Consider the following 25,806-nt stretch of genomic DNA (forward strand, 5'->3'; position numbering starts at 1 on the left):
ATGCGATCCTGCACGCGGAAAGAACAAACTGAGGAGAATCTGTTACTTTCCTGCGCGGGAACACACACGCAGCCGCGTCTTACTTTCATACCAAATAAGGAGATGCACGGGATAGTGCAAGGCAAATTTCACAGTGCATAAAGGATTAAATTCTTTTTGTCTTTGAGACCCCCGACGAGTAATCCAAAAAAATTCAGATTCCCTTTCTTGGTATGTCAACTCTAATCTTATGATAAGACTGCATGACCTCTTGTTTCTGGGACCAGTCTATGAACTTGGCAATTATAATACGAGGCCTCGTTGCTCCATCACATTTGCTTCCAAACCTGTGAGTCCACTCAATTCTTTTTTTTTTTTTTTCAATTCTTTATTTATTGTTTTAACACATTAGTACAATAAATAAAATTATACTTGGAAATACAACAAAAGACTGAATCTTAGAAAAGTACATCAACTTTAAATCCTAAAGATAATTTATACCAAAAAGAAACGCCATTTGTTTGATATCAATTAGGTTAAATCATAGTGACAATCAGCTATATATTAAGCGGATCAAATGCATAATAAAGGAAAGTGACACTTTCTAAGGAATATTTGCATTATTTATGACCTCTCTTATCCAATAAACCCGAAAACTATATACCAAGAAGATTTCTGAGATCCTCTGGCTCTGTAAATACATAGTTCTTCCCTTCCAATTTTACCAGACAACGACAAGGATATCTCAATATAAAGGACCCACCCCTTCCCAATAGATCCTTCCTTAATAGTAAGAATTTTTTCCTTCGCAATTGTGTAGATCTTGCACACAGTCTGGAAATATCCAGATTTTCTGTCCATAGAACATTTTTAGACGGTTGCGAAAGAAAAATTTCATTATTGTATCTTTATTTGTAATAAAGGCACATTGAACTAGTAAAGTGCCTCTTAATTTAACCTCGATTTCTTCTTGTGACTTTTGTATCAAATCTGAGATGTCCAAAGAACTATCTTTATCAGTTTTTGGGTCCGATGATGCATCAATTTTTTCTTTGTCATCTATTAGTTGTTCCTGTTCTAAATTCTTTTTCTTTTTATCCAGGTAAAAAGCTCTTACAATTATTGGAAGACATTTTTCAGGAATTTCCAAAATTTGCATCAAATAGTTTCTAAACAACTCTGTTGGGTTCAATTTCCTGATAATAGGAAAGTTATTAATTCTAAGATTTAATGATTTAATAGAATTTTCTAATCCTTCCATCCTTTTATGTACTTCTGTTTCTATTATCTGGTGATTCTGGATTTTTTCTACCTGTAATATTCTCTTATCTAACTCCTTCATATCTTTTTCTTGTTCTACCAATTTTTCAGAATTTTGCACTGAAATGTTTGTATTCTTCATAACCATCTCTGTTAATTTATTTATTGATGCATCCATCTTGACCAAAAAACTCCAAACATTATCCAATGTAACATTAGCTGGTTTAGAAATCAGTATATCAGAGTTAATAACAACTTCAACATTTTGATGAGGGTTGTCCTTTTCATATTTCCCTACTTTGGGAGTACTAGAACTCCTTGGGAGGGGATGTAATTTACTTGAGATATTCTGTTGAATTATCCCTTGATCTAGTTTAACTATCGAGTCTGATTTTTCTTCCTGATGTAGTTTATTATCCAGAGCAGTGGTTTTCAGAAATATTCCTTCCTGATTTCCTCCTGGGTTCTCTGGGGATAATACTCCCCCTGACCCTGGTGGGGGTGGTACTTCGGGTGCCCCAGGGCTTAGAGATGTTTCTTCGACCGGAAGGAAAATATTCCGCTCTGATATTACTCCTTCAATGGTCTGCTCTTCTGGGGAATTCTGGGTCATCCATTCAGAGACAGATCTCTGACCTGAATCTGCCATCATCACACCAGTTGGAGGCTTTAGTTTAGCCTTCCTCTTAGTGTGAGGCATATCATCAAGTAGGTAAAACAAAAGAAAAGGTGAAATAATGTCCCGGACAGAGTTGTATCTGATATGGAATGCAAACCTATGACTGTTGTCACTTGATGGAGGGTGAGAGATTTAAGTTAAGGACAGTTTAAAGGAGGTACTCGTATAATTTATAAATCCAATTTCCAATTATATAATAGAAGGAGAAAAAACACACTTACAATGTTCATCTAGGTCCGGCTGAATCCGGCTAATCCCGACAAAGCCCGAAGGCACGCGCCCCTTTAGCGCGTGGGGCTTCAGCGGCAGCTGCGCACCGGTACCATTCAAATTTATAGTGAAGGAAACTCAACTCACTTCCGGGTTTGGCCACGCCCCTCCGGCGGCGTCAGTCGCTGGCTGAAGATCTCAATACCGTCGGGGCAAGTAAAACTGCTTACCCCCGGAATAGTCAGCAAGCGAGCAGCAGGTAAAGCAGGTATGTCCTCCTTCTCCTCTCACCCTCAAGGAGCGAGAGGGAGAGAATCAATTTATACAAGCACACTTCCGGGTCCAGGTTCGGCCACGCCCCTCCGGCGGCATCAGTCGCTGGCTGAAGATCTCAATACCGTCGGGGCAAGTAAAACTGCTTACCCCCGGAATAGTCAGCAAGCGAGCAGCAGGTAAAGCAGGTATGTCCTCCTTCTCCTCTCACCCTGAGTCCACTCAATTCTTAATTCTCAGAGTTCTGGTAGAGAAAGAACTTCGGGCAGCCATTTTTCAAGGAAGACCACTCTGACAATCCCACAAGCCTTATGTTGTTGCATCCTGACCTATTCTCAAGGTCCTTGAGCTTATTTTCCTGCAATTCAACTTTCCTTTCTAGGAGATACTATTTTATTAGTAAAGGCCATGGAATCATCCTTAAGCACGGAGACTCTCCCTTCCACCACCTCCATCCTCGGTCCAAAATCTGATATTTTTGTATTTAGCTCAGTAATTTGTTCCAAGATAGTGGTAAGTCTACTATCTAAAGCTGCCACTACTGTCATTAGTTCCTCTATTGCTTGCTACATGAAAGACTGACCAGATTCATCTTTTCCACCAGAACCTTCGGTTTTTCTCTCTGTTTTCCCAGCCTTCAACTGTATAAAGCAAGTTTGCTTACCGTAAACTGTGTTTCCGTAGATAGCAGGATGAATTAGCCATGCTATCATGGGACTGTCAGTCTGGCGGAGGCAGAGCTTTTCAAAGCTGATACAGAGCTTAGCTCTGTGCGGCTGCACGTGTGTTCCCGCACAAGAAATTTTATTTATCAGTGGTTTTAAAATATTCTTTAATTAGTATGGTTTTACTATTATAACTGATGCTTTATGTTTCTTGATTTTGTTTGTTTTATGAGGAATGGTGGTTCTGTTTTTCCATTGTTAATACACAGAGTCTGGCTTCTTGGGGTTTCCATTTCAGTTTTTGTCTAATTTGTGCTCCTTTATTTGATGAGGGTCTGTCTCTGCTCTGTGTGTGACCATGAGAGATTCTGCTAGCATACAGTGTCTGTATAGGGATCTATAGCAATCAGGTTTGTTTTGTTTCCTCAGAAGGTGGTGTATTGGTATTTTAGGACCCAGTGTAATATTTACCCTTGCTTTTTCACAGGTAGGGTTATTGTTGTTTAAGTCCTTGGTTATGTTACTGTTATGTTACAATGGGATTGCTGTATAGATTTTGAGTGTCTTTTGTGGTGTTTTGTGTTAGTTCACAATGTGCCTTTACAGTGAAAGGTGTTTGTGCTGTTACTGTGAGATGACACCAGAATTTGAAAATATTTTTTAGTGTGATGAGCTGTAAGGAAACATCCAAGCTCCATTGTTTGTGCATCCACTGAAATTACCCCAGAGTTACAGAACTGGAGGTGCAGGATTTATATTGACATTCTGTCCCTTCCTATATATTCCAGACTTCACTCTCATAGCCATATAGAATTAGTTGAATGAGGCTATCAAATAATTTTAGTGTGAAACTGGCCAGCTTTTTAAAATTACGCAGAAGACCCTTTGGACTTTCCTATTAACACCAAATATTCAAAAGCTGTGTTCATCCCATCAAGCTCATACATCTCATTAAAGAGGTAAATTGAACAACACAATAACTGTTTTATTATTGTTACTCAAATTATAACAATAACATTAATCTTGGAATATTATATATTTTTAATATAAATGAAAAGTTTTCACAAGATTGTTTCACGACAACCTTTTTATTTATGTATATATTTAAGGAAACATACATAAATTGTCGAAATACATTTCATTCGTTTAACCTTTAACCTCTGGTTTGCTAGTAGACTGAATTACTGTGTCACGAAATTATGTTTGTCTAAAAAGTGTGTCACCAACATGAAAAGTTTGGAAAGCTCTGCTCTACTGAATCATTGATGGGGAGCAAAATCTGAACGTCATCTGTGTATATGTAGTAACTTCTCCGTCGTTATGGTGAGGTTTTAGAAAAAATGTAGGGAATTCTATGGACTAGTTGAAACCACCTTCGGAAGGAAGAAAGGGTGAGTCCGTAGCACTGCCTTGTGGTGGAAGAATTGAAGGTAAGACTTGTAAAGTAGAAGTGCTTGCAGTTCACTGACTCGGCGAGCTGAAGTTACAGCGACGAGGAATATCACTTTCCATGTGATATACCTTACACTCGCCCCTACCACCGACGGGCCCGCACCGACTACGTGACCACTGCCATCCACCAAGGCCGCCTAACCCACGCCCCCAAACCGCAGCAGCCAATCGGGGACCAGGCACCCCGGTGACCACATTCACCCGTGACTACCAGGCCTCTTAAGGCCGCGAACGGAACCCAGGCGTTGCGCGCACAAAGGGGCAGGCCCCTTTGTTCGCCCCTTCAGTGCACCCACTCAAACGACTCCAGCACCCGCTCAGACGACTTCAGCATCTAAAGCAGCTCAAGCATCCAAAATGCATCCAGCCTTCCCAATCCCACATCACTGCTTATCACAGAAAAGAATTCCAACCAGACAAGCACATTATCGCAACCTAAAAACACTTACACCTATCTTAGTTGCTCTGATTACCCAACTCCTAGGCCTCACCCTATCTCTATTCAATGTGCAATCACTGACCAAGAAATCTCTAACCCTCAATGACTCTCTCACGGATGCTAAGCCGGATATTTGCGCAATAACTGAAACCTGGCTGAAACCCTCAGATACTGCAATAATAAACCAGTTACCGACGCTAACCTATGACATTTTCTCCCTCCCTAGACTGAAAAAGAGGGGAGGGGGAATTCTCCTAGCAACAAAAAAAGACCTCAGATTCTCGCACCATCCGGTCCACTCTGATACTAAACTCTAAATTGGCTTCTTCACATCATACCAACTTCAAATTCTACTCATCTATGCCCCCCCGGGCCTCCTAGAATCTGATGCCTCCCCTATCATCGAAATAACCACAACGCTCCTCAACCTGGACGCCCCAGCAATAATCTTAGGAGACTTTAATCTGCACATAGACAATCCTTCACTCTCTTCCAGCTGTCAAACACTTCTCTTAGCCTTCTCAGCGATGGGCTTCACTCAAATAGTCAAACCTACACATAAAGCAGGTCATATGCTGGACCTGATTTTTATCAACAAAGGCATAAAATCGTCCTCCCTTCTGAAGAGTAAGAAGGTACCCTGGTTGGATCACTCCCTGATCTCTACTTCCTTCTTGCTGGAACAAACTAGCGCCCCTCATATACCTTCACCTTCCTTTCAGGAGATCATGCCCCTCTGAAGACCTCAACAATCATTTGGTCCAACACCTTCCCTCTATAGATCTCACCGACCCTAACACTGCTCTCCGCTCCTGGAATGCCATCACAGAATCCATAGCCAACAAGCTCTGTCCTCTAGCAATAAAAAAATCCCACCCAAATGCCTCCAAAAGACAACCCTGGTTCACCAACGAACTTAGAAGGCTCAAACAAAATCTAAGACAGAAGGAAGCAAACTGGTGGAAATCTCCAAGCGCCAGCACACTCTCTGCCTACAAACTTACGCTACACCTGTATAAGTCCTCCACCTCTAAATCAAAAAGGGATTTTTATGCATCCAAAATACACAACATGGTCTTTGACGCTAAAGCTCTATTCGCCTATGTATCCAGCCTCACTCAAGTCGCCCCCCCAGAATGTCCCAGTATCCAAGCTCAATCTAAAGCAGAAGTACTCGCACTGTTTTTTCAAAACAAAATCAGTCTTCTTACCCAACTACCCTCTAAGATCGCCCCCCTACCATCGGCTCTACAGCCTCCCATCAAAAATATTCACCTCAAAGCTTTCGAACCCATCTCCTCCTCTGAAATTCAAGTCATTCTAAGAAAAATGAAACCATGCTCTCACCTGGCGGACCATATCCCCACTAAACTTCTCCTCACAATCCCAGACGCCATCTCAAACACTGGCGGACATCATCAACTGTTCTCTCTCCCACGGTTCCTTCCCAGAAGACCTCAAACAGGCCTCACTCAAACCACTCCTAAAAAAACCTAATTTGGAGCAAAAAGATCCCAACAATTACCGCCCAATAGCCAATCTTCCCTTCATTGCAAAGATTATGGAATGGCTTGTGAATTCTCAACTATCGGACTACATTGAAGATAATAAACTTCTGCCTCGCAATATGGATTCTGCAAAAATCTAGGCATGGAATCCCTCCTTACTTCCCTAACAGACCTCCTCATCCTAGGTCTCGACAAAGGTCAATCTTTTCTATTGGTCCTTCTGGACCTTTCGGCAGCCTTTGATACCGTCAAACACTCCATCCTCATCAACCAGTTAGCCGCCATAGGAATTTCCGGCTCTGCTCTCTCCTGGTTCAAATCGTTTCTCACCAACAGAGGTTATAAGGTCAAAATCCAGAACAAAGAATCATCACGCCATGACTCATCCATTGGAGTCCCACAAGGCTCCTCTTTATCCCCCACACTCTTTAATATTTACCTACCTCTTTGCCAACTCCTCACCAACCTCAACCTAAAACACTTTCTCTACGCAGACGATATCCAGATCCTGATCCCCATCAAAGACTCATACTCAAAAACCCTCGACTACTGGGAGTCCTGTCACCTAGAAATCAAACGCCTCCTCAATAGCCTAAATCTAGTACTAAACTCCTCCAAGACCGAAATATTACTCATAACTCCTGAAAACAGCAATCTCACCGCCTCTCATCCAACCAACCTAAAAACCACTCAAGTGAGAGATCTAGGTGTGATAATCGATAAACTGAACTTCAAAGCCTCCATCAATAGAACGACCAAAGACTGCTTCTACAAACTTCAAGTTTTAAAAAGGATAAGACCTCTCTTCCATGCCAAAGACTTCAGAACCATCCTCCAAGCAATCATCTTCTCAAAGTTAGACTACTGTAACGCTACTTTACTTTGTCTCCCTTCCTCATACACCAAACCGCTCCAAATGGTACAAAATGCAACACCAGGAAGAGAGAACATATCTCCCCACTTCTAAAAGACCTTCATTGGTTACCAATTCACTTCAGAGTCATCTACAAATCCATCTCTTTGATATACAAAATTATCCACCAACACACCACAATTGACCTACAAATTCCCCTCTGCTTACACAAATCCAAAAGACCTACCAGAAAAGCATACAGAGGATCCCTCCATGTTCCCCCTACTAAAACCACTAATCACAGTACCTTAAGAGATCGAGCCTTCTCCACAGCAGGCCCACCTTTATGGAACTCCATCCCTCCCGATCTCAGAAATGAGCCTTGCCTCCTAACCTTTAGGAAAAGACTCAAGACATGGCTGTTTAGGCAAGCTTTCCCAAACTCCAATTAATGCGCCTCGCCAGCAAGATATCCTACACAGCACCTGTACCTCATCTCCTTGTATATAATTAATTTCTTCTATCTTTATTTCCTCTACCCAAGTTCAATAGTCCCTGTTAATTGTAACTGCATTTCCTCATCACGTCTATCTATGTTTTTTATTGTATTCTTTGCACCCCTGTTTTATGTAAACAGACATGATGTGAGCGCTTCATGAATGCCGGTATAAAAAAACCTTAAATAAAACAAACATGTGTGGAGTCCAAGGGTTCGAAGGGAGGAAGCATTAATTGTTCTTGGACTAAATTGATGTTCCAGGCGACTGGAGGCTTGGATATTGGGGGCCAGAGGTGGTAGAGGCCCCTAATGAATTTAGAAACCAGTGGGTGTTGGGAAATTGGATGGCCCTGAAGGGGCCTGTGGTAGGCTGCGATGGCACTGAGGTGCACTCGGACGGAGGTGGTCGCTAGCCCTTTTGAGTATAAGGTGAATAGGTAATCGAGTAAAATTGGTTGGAGCGCAGTCAAAAGGATTGTAACAATTAACGGCGCACCAGTCTCGTAGTGTTTCCATTTTAGTTGGTACGCTTTTCTGGTCGATGGTTTCCTGGCAGCAAGCAAAATATTCTGTGTTTCTGCAAATACACCTTGGCTTATCAGTAACGCCCATTCAACCTCCACTCTGTCAGGTGGAGCGAGTCCTGCATGGGGTGGAGAAGGGCTCCATGTTCTTGGGAGAGCAGGCGGTCTGTGTGTCCCAATGGGATGGGTGTGTCGATTGATAGGCAGAGGAGGTATGTGTACCAAGGTTGCCTGGGCCATGGTGGGGCAATCAGTATGAGGTCTGCTGCATCTGTTATGCATTTCTGGATAGTGCGCGTTATCAGTGGGATTGGTGGAAAGGCATACATCAGGCTTCCTGACCATTCGAGTAAGAAGGCATCCTGAGTCATGCGGAGATGACTGGGAAACAGCGAGCAGAACTGAGGCACCTTTGTGTTTTATTCCGTGCAAAGATCTACGGATGGTGTGCCCCATCGGTTGAAAATGTTGTGGGCTACTTGCTGGTGTAACGACCACTCGTGAGGGTGAAATATTAGACTTACTTTGTCCGCCCAGGTATTTGGCTATACCCAGAAGATAGGTCGCTTGAAGATGGATTGCATAACGATTCGCCCAATCCCATATGAGAAGTGCTTCCCTGCACAGTATCCAAGAACCTGACCCTCCTTATTTGTTGATATAAAACATGGCTACTTGATTGTCCATGTATATCATGACTCTTTTACCTTGCAGGTTTGCATGAAAAGTTCTGAGGGCATACCGATTTGCTCCGAGTTCGAGAAGATTGATTTGATATGACTGTTCGCGAAGGGTCCATAAGCCCTGTGTTTGTAGGCGGTCGAGGTGAGCTCCCCATCCCTTGTGGGAAGCGTCTGTTGTGAGCGGGCATTGTGAAAAGTGCTCCTCTATGAAGTACCTGCAGTTTCAACCACCAATTTAAGTCTATGATCATGTCTGGAGTCAAGGTGATTTTTTGAGACAAAAGTTGAGGGAGGGGGGGGCATTTAGTCCCCATTGGAGTCAGTGAATGTGAAGATGGGTGTTTGGAACCATGTGAATGACTGCCACCATATGAGCCAATGCAGACAATATTTGGCGGGCTGTTGGCTGTGTCGTCGACCGTAGGTGGTTTGTAAGGATCTGTAGTAGTAACCTTCAGTCTCTGGGTAGAAAGGCTCTTCTCTTGGTTGTATCCAACAATGTTCCTATGAACTGACGTGTTTGGGAGGGTTGTAGATTTGAATTTTCATAATTGATTATGAGGCCTCGGTGCTGAAGACACGAAATGGTCTGTTGTAGAGGTGGGTTAGGAGGGTAACCCGATTTGATGACACTATGCGCCAGTCGTCTAGTTAGGGAAATATTTGGATTCCCTGTTTTCAAAAGTGGGCCACCACCACTGCCATGCACTTTGTGAACACGAGGGGCTGCTGAAAGGCCGAAAGGCAGAACCTTGTATTGGTAATGCTGTTTCTTGTAGTGGAAACAGAGGTATTGCCATGAAGAGGGATGCATTGGAATGTGTGTGTTATCATCCTTCAAGTCTAGTGAACACATACAATCTTTGGGTTGAAGAAGGGGAAGAATTGTTCTCAGGGAGAACATTTTGAATTTTTCCATAACCAGATGTTTAACTTGCGTAAGTCCAGAATTGGGCGTAGACCTCCCGACTTTTTGGGGATTAAGAAGTAAGAGGAATAAAACCCCATATTTTGAAGGTTCGAGGGTAAGACTCGAATTGCTTGTTGACATTGAAGAGTTAATATTTCTTTGGTCAACTGAAGATGATTGGCACACTTGCCTGTGCTTGGAATGAGATGTGGTAGGTAAGATCTGGAGAGAAAGTGTAGTTGATAGCCATGATGGACTATTTCTAGAACCCAGTGATTGGTTGTGATTTGTGACCAGGCTTGACAATGCCATGATCCTTCCTCCCACCGCTATTGGGGGTGGTGGTCCGGCTGGAGTTAAAGAGAGGGTGGATTCTTCGCAGTAGTGGAGGCTGGTTGATTTTGTGGACGCTGCGTGCGTGGTCTCCCACAGCGTTGTTGATGTTGGGAGGACTGTCGAGGTGGTGGAGGATAAGGAGGTGGTCTATACGACGGATAGGCTCTGAACGGGTCATTGGTGATATGAAGCTCGCCGAGCACGTGAAAAATATCGGCGAGAGAAGGCACCGTATGTGTGAGAAGATGTTAGGGCTTGAACTGCTACATTCTGTTCCTTTAACTGAGCCACTGTTTCTTGGAGACGACTGCCAAACAGGTTGTCTCCTTTGCAAGGGAGATTAGCGAACTTGTCATGGACATCTTCTCTTATAGCACTAGATCAGAGCCAAGCCAGGCGTCTGGTCGCTACAGCCGACGCGGAGGCTCTTCAAGACGTCTCAAAGCCTTCATATACTGTTCTCAGAAGATGCAGAATGCCCTCCTCCATGTCCTGTAAACGGTTGTGGTGTTGGTGGCGTCATGGCATCCGTATCTGGAAGGAGACCTTTTAGTTGTTGCAATAATTCATACAAATATTGTACGATGTAGAATTGATGTTGGTGTATTCTTGCTCCTAACATTGATGATTGGAAGATCTTTTTTCCAAAGTCATCTATCCTTCCCATTTATTATGCTAACCTGGATTTCAGGCACGTTACATGGGCGACTCCACTACTATGGATTTGTGAGGTAACTGAGTTGATGAATAGAATGTAGATTGCTGCATTCTGTACTTCATGTCCATTTTCCTAGAGACTGATGTGATTGAGTATGGTGTTTCCCATGATCTTTTAAGTACTGTCTAAAACTTGATGCGATGGAAGCGCTGATGAGTCTGATGGGAGATCAAAGATCTTCAAGAGTCCCATCGTTTCTGACCTCTGGTCGGGCATTTTATGGACTTCCATGTTGAGAAGTGAGCCCACAGTCTATAAATTTTGGGTAAGATAGGTCCTCTGGCGGAGAGTAAGGTTCTTGGGGACCTTCTGGTGGGTCAGAGGGATACCCCATAGAGGAGCCTGGAGATGACAGAATGGATTCTGGTTGATTAGGTAATGGGGGTGAGTTGGTCAGCCTAGGTAGCGTAGGCTGGGGGGGGGGGGGGGGGGGATTGTTGAGTTATCAATAAAGTTTCCTTTGCTGGAGATGATTGTGGGAGTATTTGTGATTTTCTACCAGGACTTGTGGAGGGTTGAGGTAACAACTATAGGGAGGCTAAGAAGCCTGAAAACACCGATAATTGGGCGATGGCTTCTTGTGTTCCTTCCGGTATCTGTGTGTGGTTAGGTGTTTTAGAGGATCCCTGGGAATGATGTGGAACTGCCACCAATAGAATTAGTATCCGGTGGTGCTGGTTGGTGTTTATGTAGTTCTACCAGTGTTCCAACTCTTCTGCGCTTCACTAAAGGTTCTTGTAACTGAGGCGAAGCACGTTTTTGTCTAGAGACAGAAGAAAGTCTGAGAAGACCTGACATGCAGAGAATGATGAAGGGGAAACTCCTATCCATTCGTCTTCTGAATCCAGAGGGGATTCTGGATTGTGAGTGTCTGGAATATGGAAGGATGTACCCGAGCCCGAGGGTGGAGTATGTTCCTCTGGCCCTGATGGTATGGGTTGCTTCTGTGAAGTAGGGATTTTGGTGGTATTTTTCTGCAGAGTCATATATGAAGCATGGACTTGTGCTTGCTTCATATGTGTCGTAGGATGTTGCCCCAAATGAGGTGTTGACGCTGATATGCATTTTGCTGGTTGCGTGGGTAATTGCTTCGAGCTTTTAGTCGAAGAATGCTTCGATTGCGGTATCGATATATGCTTCGTGGGTTGCGTTGTCATTTGCGTCGGCTTGTGTGTCGATACTTGTGTTGAACTGTGCACCAGCGTCTGCGTTGTATTATGCGCTGGTACTGGCGGCGCACTTTGCGCCGGAACTTGCGTCAAGCGTCTATCCGGTGTTTTCTCAGAACGATGCGTCGAAGCTTGTGGTGACCGAGGCAACAGTGGCTGATCGGCTCGACACTTTAAGGAATGCTTCGAACGAATATGCGTCGACGGCGCAGCTTCGATTGAGCTTTTCAACGTTTTAGGTCTCTGTGTCGACGCAAACAGGGAATCCTACGAGTCCCTGTGGTGGCGTTTCGATTTTTTGAGAGCTTTCCCTTGTTTTTGACCCATTTTTGAAGAGCCTGGTTCTAGGGACGCTGCCCTTCAAATCAAGGGTGCAGGCTGCGGCTTCGGCGAGGAGTGAGCCTCGGGGGGGGCACATATGAGCCGGTGAGAGAAAGTTTTAGTTTCTCTATTTTAGCCATCCTTTGGTGCTGCGCTTGAGGCGGGAGGTAAAGAAGTCGCCCTTGCTTTGCAGTCACTCCTCTTTATTTCTGTATTTTATCTCCACCCCCCCACCCAGCCCCCGCAATGATATGAGGAGAGTGGAAAGAACCCTAATGGCCCTCTGCCAACACGTTGCTAAAGGCTCGGCGACCTGCAGCCCAGCATAGCCCCTAGCTTCTGCTGTGGCTGCTGCAACAGACCCGCAGCATTTCTCCCCCACATGAGCCCAGGGAACAGCATACAAACAATTACTCTTCCCTCCACAACTTTTCTAATCTTGGCCAACATGGCCCCATGTACTTTGGGGCTACTTCTGGACCAGGCTTTTTTTTTTTTATATATAAACTTTATGGTTCCACACTGCTCAGCTAAGGGAGAGGGGCATGGAGGCATAAGGCAGAGGAAAAGAGAGAAGAGATGAAGGAACACCCCATAACCCTACCTCACTTATCAGGTTTCCAATCCCCTGGTGTGGAGGAGACAGAACACCCCTGCAAGGGTACTTAGCAGACCCTGAGGGAACCCCACAAAGCTCAACTAAGCAACTCCTCCTAGGTTCTTTTTTTAAACCCAGGAGCAGAGTGCAACCAGCAGAGCAGCCCAGAGGGACAGGTAGCCTGGAAGTCTAAGGGCTCAACCAACCCAAGAACTAACCATGACTGAGGGAGCTTAACCCTGTCTGCACATCACGACTGCTGGAGACAACTGGGATTTGACTATAACCACACCTCCCTTATAAATCCAGAAGTGAAGTCATAAAAGAGGTGTGTCCTCCATCTCCTTCACTTGTAAGAAGAAAGGAAGATAGAGATATATATAGACAGATATATAGATATAACAACTGATCTAAGTAGGATGATAAGGAGTAATCTGATACCTGTTGCTTGAATCATTTAGCACTACTCACAAACTGAACCAAAACCTGACATACCACACACTTCCATTCATCGCCACATCCTGTTTCCATGCCTTCCAACTGATCAGTGTTTCTGTTTAGGTGTGAGAAAAATTGCTTTTGATATAGCTGCTCAGAGCTGACATGTACTCTCACGCTGAAATGACAGTGGGGCTACAAAGGAGAATGTGAGCACACACCAGCTTACCATGTTCACCATGTTGCCAATTCTGCTTCAGAAGCACTCCACAAGCCAGGGTGCCCATTAGCTCAGAGGAACAAGTGAAGGCCCATACCAGGGATAGGCCTTCACTTGCTTTTCACCCCTGCTTTTCACTCCTTTCCCCTACACCCTTCCCCCCCCCCCCCGCCCCCCAAGCATATGACTGATTTCCCCCCCTTCTTAACTCTCTCCCCCTAACATTTTATTGTAAATAATATACTTGTATATAATTATTGTTATTGCGTTTATCTATTTGTACAACATTACCTTTGTTTCCCCCCCCCTATCCATTCTCTTATCAGTTTCATTGTAAAGCCCCGTTGGCCATTTTTTGTTACATGGAAACCGATGTGATGTTTTCTTAATGAATGTCGGTATACAAAAACTTTAAATAAATAAATAAAATAAATAAATACAGGGGCAGTCCCAGGCACGATTCAAGAATTCTACTCACAGCAATGGAAACATTCTGGGCATTTATTTGACCTGGCAGCTTGTTTTGGTTTTTTTCCTATCTGCTGCAAAGTTGAGGAACTAAGCCCCCCCCCCTGCAGAAAACAGGAACCAGTGCCACAGTGTACAGAGAATGGCAACATAAGCAATGCTATGGAGTGGCAAGTACCAACCCCAGTCAGTACCTCCCTAGCATGTCTATGATGAATTTTAATTTTTCAATGATAGTGACAGCCATGGTAAGGGAGCGCTACTTCAAGTTCTTCTCCTTTGCTCCACATCACACAAAAAGACTGAATACACACAGGATGGGGGAAATGGCCTCAACAGCTGCAGCACTGGCGGCTGAAATAATGGCTGTGACTCCACAATGCCATCAGAGCACAGCATGAGTATGCACAAGGAAGTTGCGGGAAAAATGTCAAACTGGTGCGCTGAAGTCACAAGCCTCTCCTCCAGCAGAAACAGGGATGGGCAGACCAGCAGAAAGCAAACATTGTCATTGAGACAGCATCATAGCAGGGAGGAGGAAGAGGTGTGAATATTTAAATAATGTTGGTGTAGTTGCTGTATATATACTGCCCTGCAGTGGAAGCTGTATGTGGAGCCAGAGGGAAGGAGGGCTTGAAGGAAGGTCTGTCCTGCCCAATGGATCATGTAGTTGAGGGAGATTGGAGACATTGGATTAAGGAGGTAGTTTCCTATTTTAAGGCAAACTCTGGGCATGGGCCTTTGCTCAGGCAAACAAAATCAACCAGAGCTCCCTCTTCCTGTGGAGTGCCACACTAAGAAAAAGCCTAGCCTATCAGAAAACTTAATGCCTGGTATTGGTCGGTAGAACATGAATGTAGTGTCCCCTGCTGGAGATTACCCTTCAGTTAATACAGGGAACTTGCCACCAAAGAAGGGGGTAGACTTCACTAGAAGAACCCCATCTGCCTCTCTGGGTAGAGAGAAGCAGGGTAGGGGGTACTGTACAGCAACTAGGAGAGAGGAGTCCCGTGCCTGCCAGATCCATGGACCCCTTCTTCTCTGGACTCCCTATCCCCACATCTTATTCATTACCACCCCATATCACCACACAAAGAAAACCATGACAACTTTTACTAGTAAGTTGTGACTAAAATAGGAACATTTAAGTAAAGAAAAGGCAATGATGGTTAACATAAAATATCAGGTAATCAGTAATAAGGCAAGGTAAAATTCTGGCAGTTAATATTTAAGCAAGGCAGAAAAAAAAAGAAAAGTTAAAGCCTCAGGGCTTTTTTACCTTTGGATACTCAGAAGTCTATTACACACACAAAACAATGGGGTCCTTGCTGATTATATGAAAGCAGATGGTGAGTAATCCAAGAGTACTCTGGCATGAGATTTGTTTCTCTCCCTGGGATGCTCCAAAACTCTCAAACATCCCAAATATAATGGACAGGCTTGAGTTCAAGTGCTCCCAAAAATGCCCTTGTTACTAGTGCCTGCCTCTTCCTAGCTTAGTACCATCAATAGAGTTTTAGCAGGCTATAAACACTAAGGGAAGTCTAGTTCACTCTGAGCTGTACTGCAGTAGCAAAATAGGTACTTTCTGAAATTCTGGTTTCACTTATCAAGTCCTTCGGGAAGAAGATTGGATTCCTGGTTTCAGGACTCCATACCTGGGCCAATTCTCTGCCCACTGCATCTCTGCCAATCTCACATCGTTCTAACGGCTGGACAGGACAAACTCCTAGTCTAGTTCCTTCCCTAGCTCAGCTTTTTCTGCAAGGTCTCTGCAGGCTAGCAGTTCTATTCAAAACCCAGGGGAAAAAACCAGCTTGCTATCCTGCATTTTCCCCTTTTGTATACAATATATAAATCAGCCAATCCCTCACTATCTTCCTGGATACTGGCGAGCTCCCACTGGCTCACAAAGTCAGATTCATTTTTTTCCTGGGCGGGCTACTCAGTCTCATCCTTTCCCCAGTATTGTTAACCCTGCTAATGTTGATTCTGCAGAGCTGTCTGCTCTGAGGGCAGCAATAGTTGCCTAGCTGAACCAACAAGTTTTTTCTGTTGCTCACTCTCCTTACTTCTTCTCTTACTACAGCCTTCTCTTTTTCTTTTCTCTTACTCCCAACCCTCCTTTGTCTGCTTCTCTCCCCCTACCTATCAGTCTTTCTCTGCTCTTACTGCTGCCTTCCCCAGAACCCTGGCTAGCTGAATTCCTGCAGCTCCAGAAGGTAAAGTTTCTTCCCCCCATCCATTCCCATCTATTCTGCGATAACTTCTCAGGTGGCAGGGACTTTTGCCCGGAGAAGAAAAGAGCAATAACTTTAAAAAAAAAAGTTAAACTTAAATACTAATTTTTTTTTCCTCCCCTAATTTGTTTCAACCCTTTCCTTCAGCCTCTTTCCCTTCTAATTAATTTTCCCCCAACCTTCCCTAGTTTATTTCCTTTATTTTATTCAAACCTTAACACCTCTCAAGCTTGTTTTAGAGATGTTTCTTTTGTTTTATTCATTTAACCAGAGGGTTTTTCCTTTTTTCTGTTTGTTACCTGCCTCACCCAGTTAACTCCCTTACTTGTTTGTTCTTCCCCACCCCCTCTATTGAACAGAAATTAAACTTTACTAGTTCTAGGTCTTTCTTTATACCCCCACAAAAAAAAAAAAAGGAAAAAAAATCCGTTTGTACACAGAAGTACGGTGCACTGGGTCACAAGGGGCACCATCAGCGTGGCTGGTCAGTAGTACCTGTTTGTTTCCTGAGCTGTGTATGCGCCTGTGCACAGCCTCTCCCGTCGCAGTTGCTTCATATTTCAGCACGGAGCTGACGTCAGCAACCGGGGACGAGGCCCGCTTAGCAACCAGGTAAAAGGAAATGACGTTGAAGAAGGTGGCCCCGGAAGGAGAGGACAAGGAGAAAATCAGACACCAGCAGAGCATTGTAAACAAACTAATTTCAATAGTTGGTAGCAGGAGATCCGATCCAATCTGATGGACCCCCACCTCAGCAGTCAGCATAGATTTGCTTACTGGCTGTCTGTCTGTCTGTCAGTATTGTATTGTATGATTTGTCTTTCTACCGGCATGGCATCTAATGAAAAGAGTGTTCATTTCGTCTGCTTTTCTTAAAGGGGAAGTGCAGTTACAGCTGCTGTAACTAATTAATTTAGCTAACAAAATTTGGCTTATAGAACCACTTCTGACAGTTGTGGAGTTTGTGAATTTGATTAAGGACAGGGACCAACTGAGGGGTTAATACTGAAGTGAATGGAGAGGGGGGGATGCTTGATGGGGAAGAATCAGCTGGATGGGGTGGATTCTTGAGAGAGAGACCAACTAAGGGTTATTCCCTGTACTTACCTGGATCAGTCCAGACAGTGGGTTATGTCCCCAATCCAGCAGATGGAGTCAGCACAAGCTTCGAGGGGGCATCACCATATATACTACTACCCCCTCTGCAGGAGTTCAGTATCTTCTGACTCCAGCAGATGCGAGTAGGGGAATCAGGGTTTCCCACAATTGGTTAGACTATCTCTTGTCTTTTGGTTCTTTTCTTGGGATTTTGCCGTTTTTCTATTTGGATCAAGTTGTTCAAATTAAGTTTAAAAAAAAAAAAAAGACTTGCAATTTTTGGGGAGGTGTGGCTTCCCCTCTGTCTTGCGCCGTGCTCTGACCCGTCGATTTTGGCCGGGGGTAAGTTCAGGGGGTTTTTTCCTTGCAGTGTTTTGTTTTTTCTTTGCAGGTTCCCTTCGGTGCCTGCCTCGCGGAAGCCGGTGGGGCCGGCCTCTCCGCATCTCTGCTCTCTCCCTGTGGCCATTTTGCAGCACCTCGTGGGCTGCTGAGGCAGACAGGGAGGGATTCTTTCGGGCGGGTTGAGTGGCCGGGAAGGCCCCCCCGCGGCACTTGTTGATTTCCGACGGACGGGCAGTGCAGGCCCAACGGGCCCCCCCGCCGCGGCGCTCCTCGCGCTTGGCCCCCCCCCCCCCCCCCCCCCCCGAGGCTTTTCTTGTTTTCTGCCGGTTTTTCTGCCTGTCAGAGACCGATCCCGATGCCGCGGCCGTCGCGTTGTTCGGCCTGCGGTGAGGGCATCTGCGCTCGGTGCCTCCCAGGGGGGGAAGGCACCTCGCAGTCCCTCAGCGAGTTTTCTTTTGTTTCCTCGTTGCCCGGGCGGCGCAGGCCGGCCACTCCGCCATTTTTGGCGGGAACGGCGGCCAAAAATGGCCGCCCTGAGGCCGCCCTGAGGAGACTCAGGCAGCGCGGGAGGACTCTGGATTTTTGGGGGTTCCCCCCCCCCGCTTTTGATGCCGGAAACTGGCCCTCAGGGACAGGGAACAGCGGACTCTGCTGCATCCGGAGCCCCCCCGAGCAGGCCGGGGTTTTCTTCGGAGTTTATTCTTCTGATGCACACGGCCTACCTGCAGGGCTTGGATGCGCCTGCGGGACTTCCACCTGCCAAGGCGCCACGGATGTCGCCTTCCCCACAGGCCCCTCCGGCCCGGCGGGGGGGGGGGGGGGGGCCCGGCCAGCCTCCCACCCGGGTACGGCTGTCTTCCGCGGCGGTGGGGGCGACCTCAGGCCAGCTGGGACACGGCCCGGACCTCCAGGACGTAAGACAAGGGGACGGCACGCCTGAGGGGGATGACCCGCGTACCCTCCGCCTCTTCCAGAGGGAAGAGCTGGATGACCTTATCCCACAGATTATTCAGGAATTGGATCTGGACCCACCGCCGGACCCGCCCGCTCCAGTAGCCCCCACGGTCGTCACTTCTTCAAAGAAGGGAGATCCGGTCCTGGCGGCGCTTCGGCCGCGGGCACGGGCTTTTCCCATTCACGAATCGTTTCTCCAACTTCTCACTAGGGAATGGGATACCCCGGAGGCTTCCCTGAAGGTCAGCCGTGCCATGGAGAAGCTGTATCCACTCCCTGAGGACTTCCTGGACCTCATCAAGGTCCCGAAAGTGGACTCCGCGGTGTCGGCAGTCACGAAGAGGATGACTATACCAGTGACGGGAGGAGCGGCCTTACGTGACACGCAAGATCGCAAGTTGGAAGTTTTTCTCAAGAGGGTTTTCGAAGTCTCCGCACTGGGTATGCGGGCGGTGATGTGCAGTTCCCTTGCCCAGCGAGCTAGCCTTCTCTGGGTACAACAACTTCTCACGTCTCAGGAACTGCCTCCCGAGGAGGCCGCCCAGGCGGACCGGCTAGAAGCTGCAGTGGCGTACGGGACGGATGCCTCGTACGACCTTTTTCGGGTCCTGGCAAGATCCATGGTCTCGGTAGTGGCGGCAAGACGACTGCTGTGGCTTCGCAATTGGGCAGTGGATACTTCCTCCAAGTCGAGTCTGGGCTCTCTCCCCTTCCGGGGTAAGTTCCTCTTCGGTGAGGACTTGGATCAGATTATCAAGTCCCTAGGGGAAAACGCTGTCCATCGTCTCCCGGAGGACAGATACCGTCCTTCCAGGGCTTTTGCCTCCTCTTGGACCAGAGCCAGGGCGCAGCGACGCTACAGGAGCTACAGACAGACGGGGTCCCGACCCTCCCCTTCCAGATCTCAGACCTGGTCGCGCTCCTTTCGCGGGCCGCCTCCGGACCTGGGAATCCCTCACCCAAGGCCACCCAATGATGCCAGTCTCACCCACTCCTCCGTCCCCAGGATTGGGGGCCGGCTGGCGAATTTCTACGAGGAGTGGGTGCGGATCACCTCGGACCAGTGGGTCTTGGAAACCATAAAACACGGCTACGCCTTGGAGTTTGTCCGCCCTCCGAAGGGAAGGTTCATCTTCTCCCCCTGTGGTTCGGCCCTCAAGAGAAGAGCGGTACAGCTGACGCTGGACAGACTCCGGGAGATAGGCGCTATTGCGCCCGTGCCCTTCGGAGAGGTGGGCTGGGGCCACTATTCAATCTGCTTCGTCGTACCCAAGAAGGACGGTTCCTTCCGGCCCATCTTAGACCTGAAGGAAGTCTCTCTGAGTCGTTCGGTTCCGCATGGAAATGCTCCGGTCAGTGATTGCGGCGGTGCACCAGGGGGAGTTCCTCGCCTCCCTGGACTTAACGGAGGCCTACCTGCACATTCCCATCCGCCCGGACCACCACCATTTCCTTCGTTTCAAAATTCTGGACCAGCATTTTCAGTTCACGGCTCTCCTGTTCGGTTTGGCGACGGCGCCGCGCACCTTCACCAAGATCATGGTAGTCGTGGCTGCAGCTCTCAGGAAGGAGGGCATTCTGGTTCATCCCTATCTGGACGATTGGCTCATCCGGGCGAAGTCATTCGAACATGGACGCTCAGCGGTGACTCGAGTAGTACGGTTTCTACATTCCCTGGGATGGGTAGTGAACTTCTCCAAGAGTTCCCTCGTGCCCTCGCAACGCTTGGACTTTTTGGGGGCGACCTTCGACACCCGGCTGGGCAAAGTTTTTCTGCGCCAGGACAAGGCTCAATCCTTGCGGGATCACACACGACGGTTCTCTGCGTTACCAGAGCCCACCTCCTGGGACTATCTGCAACTCCTGGGATTGATGGGTTCCACCATCGACCTTGTACCTTGGGCGTTCGCGCACCTCAGACCCTTACAGTGGGCGCTCCTCTCCCGTTGGAAACCAGTATCGCAGGACTACCAGGTGATGCTCCCGCAGAAGGCCAGGGACAGTCTGGGCTGGTGGTTGGATCCGTCAAACCTGGCTCGCGGCATGTCCCTCGATTTGCCAAATTGGATGCCAGTCTAGTAGGCTGGGGTGCAGTCTGCGATCGAAGCGCCACGCAGGGGACGTGGTCCGCGGTGGAGGCGAAGTGGTCAATCAACCGTCTGGAAACCAGAGCGGTCAGGCTGGCTCTACGACATTTCCTGCCGCTTCTTCGGAACCGGGAGGTCAGAATCCTATTGGACAACGCTACCACCGTGGCCTACATCAACCGACAAGGAGGCACGCGCAGCCCGCAGGTCGCGCTAGAGGCGGCGCTGCTGATGCAATGGGCAATGGGCAATGGGCAGAGCGTCATCTCGTCCGGCTAGCGGCCTCGCACATCGCCGGGGTGGACAACGTCCAGGCGGACTTCCTCAGTCACCAACTGCTGGACCCCGGAGAGTGGTCTCTCTCCGAAGCGATGCAACTTCTCGTCCATCGGTGGGGGGCTCCCCACCTGGATCTGATGGCTTCCGCTCTCAACGCCAAGGCTCCACGCTTCTTCAGTCGCCAGAGAGAGCGCGGCGCGGAGGGAGTGGATGCCCTGGTCCTCCCGTGGCCGCCACATCTTCTACTCTACGCTTTTTCACCATGGCCCCTGGTGGGCAGGATGCTCCGCAGAATAGAAAGCCATCAGGGGACCGTGATTTTCGTCGCCCCAGAATGGCCCAGGCGACCCTGGTTTGCGGATCTGCTACAGCTGGTGATCGACGGGCCCATCAGGCTGGGGCACCTCCCCCGGCTCTTACATCAGGGCCCGGTATTTTTCGAGCAGGCAGAACTCTTCTGTCTTGCGGCCTGGCTTTTGAGAGGCGCCGCCTCCGGCGCCGGGGCTACCCGGAGGCGGTAGTATCAACGCTATTGCGGGCACGAAAAACATCGACGTCGGCGGCCTATGTTCGAGTCTGGAAGGTGTTCGAGCTGTGGCGTACCAGCCAGGCCACGAGACCCGCAAAGGCTTCTGTACCTCAGATCCTTCAGTTTCTACAAGCGGGGGTGGACAAAGGGCTCGCCTATAATTCATTACGGGTTCAGGTGGCCGCCCTTGGTTCGCTGTTGAGCGATGGGGGCTCTCTCCTACAGCATCCGGACATTGCTCGTTTTCTCAAGGGTGTCAAGCATATGCGTCCTCCGCTACGGGACTCTTGTCCCTCCTGGAGTCTTAACCTTGTGCTTCACTCCCTGGCGGGACCACCGTTCGAGCCACTGCGCAGTGCAACGATAAAGGATCTCACCCTCAAGACTGTATTTCTTGTTGCCATCTGTTCCGCTCGACGCATTTCGGAGCTGCAGGCTCTGTCGTGTAGAGAGCCTTATCTCCGTTTCTCCGACTCGGGAGTCTCGCTTCGCACCGTTCCCTCCTTCCTCCCGAAGGTGGTTTCTGCATTCCATGTGATCCAGACGGTGGAATTGCCGTCCTTCTCTTCCTCAGAGCCGAAGTCTCTCCGACTCTTGGATGTCAAGCGCACTCTGCGCCTCTATCTGGAGGCTACCAATGAGTTCCGGACCTCTGACCATCTCTTCGTACTTTGGGCCGGTCCTAAGAAGGGGTCTCAGGCTTCGAAGACGACCATTGCCAGATGGCTGAAGGCTGGCATTGCTGCTTCCTACATTGGGGCGGGACGGACTCCCCTACCCGGCATCGTAGCGCATTCTACATGCTCTCAGGCGGCCTCCTGGGCGGAGGCTCGCTCGGTCTCCTCTCAAGAAATCTGTAGAGCAGCTACCTGGAAATCGTTACACATGTTCTCGAGGCACTATCGCCTGCACCTCGCCTCTTCCGTCTCTGGACACTTTGGCGAGCAGGTTCTTCGAGCAGGCCTCGCAGGACCCCACCCGATTTAGGGAAGCTTGGGTACATCCCACTGTCTGGACTGATCCAGGTACGTACAGGGAAAAGAAAATTATTACTTACCTGCTAATTTTCGTTCCTGTAGTACCATGGATTAGTCCAGACGCCCACCGCGTTTGGGGTCTCGTCCTGCTCCGCTCTTCTCTACGGTACTGTAGTGTTATATGTCTTTCACGACTTTTCAGTTTTCACTGTTTTTCACAGCTCCCTACAAGTTGGCAGGCTGTTTCCGCAGCTCCCTACAAGTTCATAGGGCGTTTGCAGTTAGTTACTAAAGTTACAAGGCCTATTGTTGCCGGTTCATATAAACTTGATCCAATAAGGGGGTTTTGTTTTCTACTCGGGCTTTGATATACTCGATACTGAACTCCTGCAGAGGGGGTAGTAGTATATATGGTGACGCCCCCTCGAAGCTTGTGCTGACTCCATCTGCTGGATTGGGGACATAACCCACTGTCTGGACTGATCCATGGTACTACAGGAACGAAAATTAGCAGGTAAGTAATAATTTTCTTATACTGAGACAGGCTGGGGCGCTTGAAAAGGCAACATTGGCTGCAGGAGGGATGCTGGCGAGGTTGGAGAGAAGGAATCAGCTCAGCTCTTATGGTTCCTCATTCTAAACATGCCTAGAGGAGCACCTTTTATTAATGCAGATTGAAGTGCATGCGCTGTGGAACTGGGGTACAATTATAGCTGCATTTGAAGGCAATGTTGAGTCAAGCGAGAGATTTTGGGTTAGTTTGATGTCCCTTACATAGTCCTAAAATGCTACTTCCTTTGCTGTTTGCTTGCAAGTTTTTTTTAAAGCTTCCATAATTATGTAGCTGGGAGACATTTATTTAAAATTATTGGATTGCTTTCCAGATCAAATCTTCCAAAGTGATTTACAACAAAATTAAAACTTTCTCTTGGTTATATAAAAACATAAGAAATTGCCATGCTGAGTCAGACCAAGGGTCCATTAAGCTCAACATCCTGTTTCCAACAGAGGCCAAACTAGGCTACAAGAACCTGGCAAGTACGCAAACACTAAGAAGATCCCATGCTACTGATGCCAGTAATAGCAGAGGCCATTCCCTAAGTCAGCTTGATTAATAATAGTTAAGGACTTCTCCAAGAACGTATCCAAACCTTTTTTAAACCCAGCTACACTAACTGCACAAACCACATCCTCTGGCAACAAATTCACGATGAGTGAAAGAGAATTTTCTCTGATTAGTCTTAAGTGTGCTACTTGCTAATTCATGGAGTGGCCCCTAGTCTTCTTTTATCTAAAAGTGTGAATAACAGATTCACATCTACTCGTTCAAGACCTCTCATGATTTTAAAGAGCTCTATCATATCCCCCATCAGCTGTCTCTTCTCCAAGCTGACCAGCCCTAACTTCTTTAGCCTTTCCTCATAGGGAAGATGTTCCATCCCTTTTATAATTTTGGTCGCCCATCTCTATACCTTCTCCAGTGTAACTATATCATTTTTGAAATGCGGTGATCAGAACTATACACAATACTTAAGGCGCGGTCTCACCATGGAGCAAGACAGAGGCATTATGACATTTTCCGTTTTATTCGCCATTCCCTTCTTAATAATTCCTAACATTTTGTTTGCTTTTTTGACTGATGCAGCACACTGAGCCAATGATTTAAATGTATTGTCCATTATGCCTAGATCTTTTTCCTGGGTGGTAGCTCCTAATATGGAACCTAACATCATGTAACTACTGAATGGGTTATTTTTTCCTATATGCAACACCTTGCACTTGTCTACATTAAATTTCATCTGCCATTTGGATGCTCAATCTTGCAGTTTCGTAAGGTCCTCCTGCAATGTATCACAATCAGCTTGTGATTTAACTATTCTGAATAAGTTTCTATCATCTGCAAATTTGATAACCTCAATCATCTTTTCCTTTCCAGATCATTTATAAATATGTTGAAAAGCACTCTACTGTTTACCCTTTTCCACTGAGAAAACTGACCATTTAATCCTTTTCCTGTCTTTTAACCAGTTTGTAATCCAGTTTAGTCAGTCTCTCTTCCTGCTGGTAATAATCTAAAACCTAAAGAGATGAACTCAGTTGTGTGGAAATCTGAAATGCACCATCATTTTGAGATTCCCATATGATAATCTTGTGTTTCAGATCTGGCAACACTATTTCCTAGCAGTGCCTGTAGCCAGGGCTGCTAGTCTCCTGCAAATCTCAGCCTCTGTAAGGCAAAATCCAGCCCTTCCTGCAGAACTGGCCAGAGATGGGGCTAAGGCAGATTGAGCAAACAAAGCAGCAGTGGCAATGGTTAATGTAAACACCCTTGGGCACCAAACTATCTCAGGCATTGTCGTGTGTGTAGCCAAATGGTAAGGCTAATGGGGTTTCTGCTTTTAAAGATGGTATGGAGATGGTTTGCACACCCAGAGTTTCTTCACCAGAAAATAAATCAAAATAGAAAAATGATTCCAGAGACACTTTTATAATTAAATGATTTTATTTTGCTGGCAATTGGATAATTTTCTAGGTTCTTCACTTTTAGAAACAGGTGTGATTATTGAACAAACAAACCTTTCAATAATGTCAATAATTTCAATGAAAAGTAATTTACTTCTGGTGCACAAAAATCATTTTCCATATGTAACTCTCACTCTAATTCTTAACACAGTTTGGAATAGAAACCAGTTCCTGTACAAGGATTACTTCTTTCCAAGATACTATCAGATAAGTATTTTCTCTGTTAGTTACTTCTTAATGAGAACAAATGTTGAATTTCAACTTTAATTCAAGAAATCTGATTCTTTGTGTTAACTTATTACAGGCTCTTCAGGCAATTCTGGAATTCTCCGGGTAAGAATTAATAACTTTTATCTTTAACCTGTTTTAACTCAATGACTTTAACCTCTTGTATGTCCAATTGTGTTGTACTAGTGCAATTTACCAAAATTGTGTCACTGTTTGTTGGTGCGCACTTATCTTTGATTTCTGGATAATAATTTTTGAGAGCCCTGCTTGTGAATGCTGGGTATAGAGCGCTGAGCCAGGAATGATGTGAAACTTTGTTGGCTTGTGATCGAGGAATAGCTCATGCT

General features: G+C 46.6%; 1 protein-coding gene across 3 annotated transcripts in view; it reads right to left on the reverse strand.

The window, feature by feature from the left end:
- Positions 1-17,078, reverse strand: part of C3H6orf120 (chromosome 3 C6orf120 homolog) — a 72,084-nt gene extending 55,006 nt beyond the window's left edge. The window contains exon 1 of one of the 3 annotated variants that reach the window (XM_029594281.1): positions 16,938-17,078. The gene's annotated coding sequence lies outside the window, so the exon portion shown is untranslated. Of the gene's footprint in view, positions 1-15,481; positions 16,333-16,937 lie in introns of those variants that run through there. The other 2 variants (XM_029594282.1, XM_029594284.1) reach the window with 2 other exon arrangements.
- Positions 17,079-25,806: the final 8,728 nt, after the last annotated feature.

Source organism: Rhinatrema bivittatum, chromosome 3 (assembly GCF_901001135.1).
Source record: "Rhinatrema bivittatum chromosome 3, aRhiBiv1.1, whole genome shotgun sequence".
NCBI classification, from domain to species: Eukaryota; Metazoa; Chordata; class Amphibia; order Gymnophiona; family Rhinatrematidae; genus Rhinatrema; species Rhinatrema bivittatum.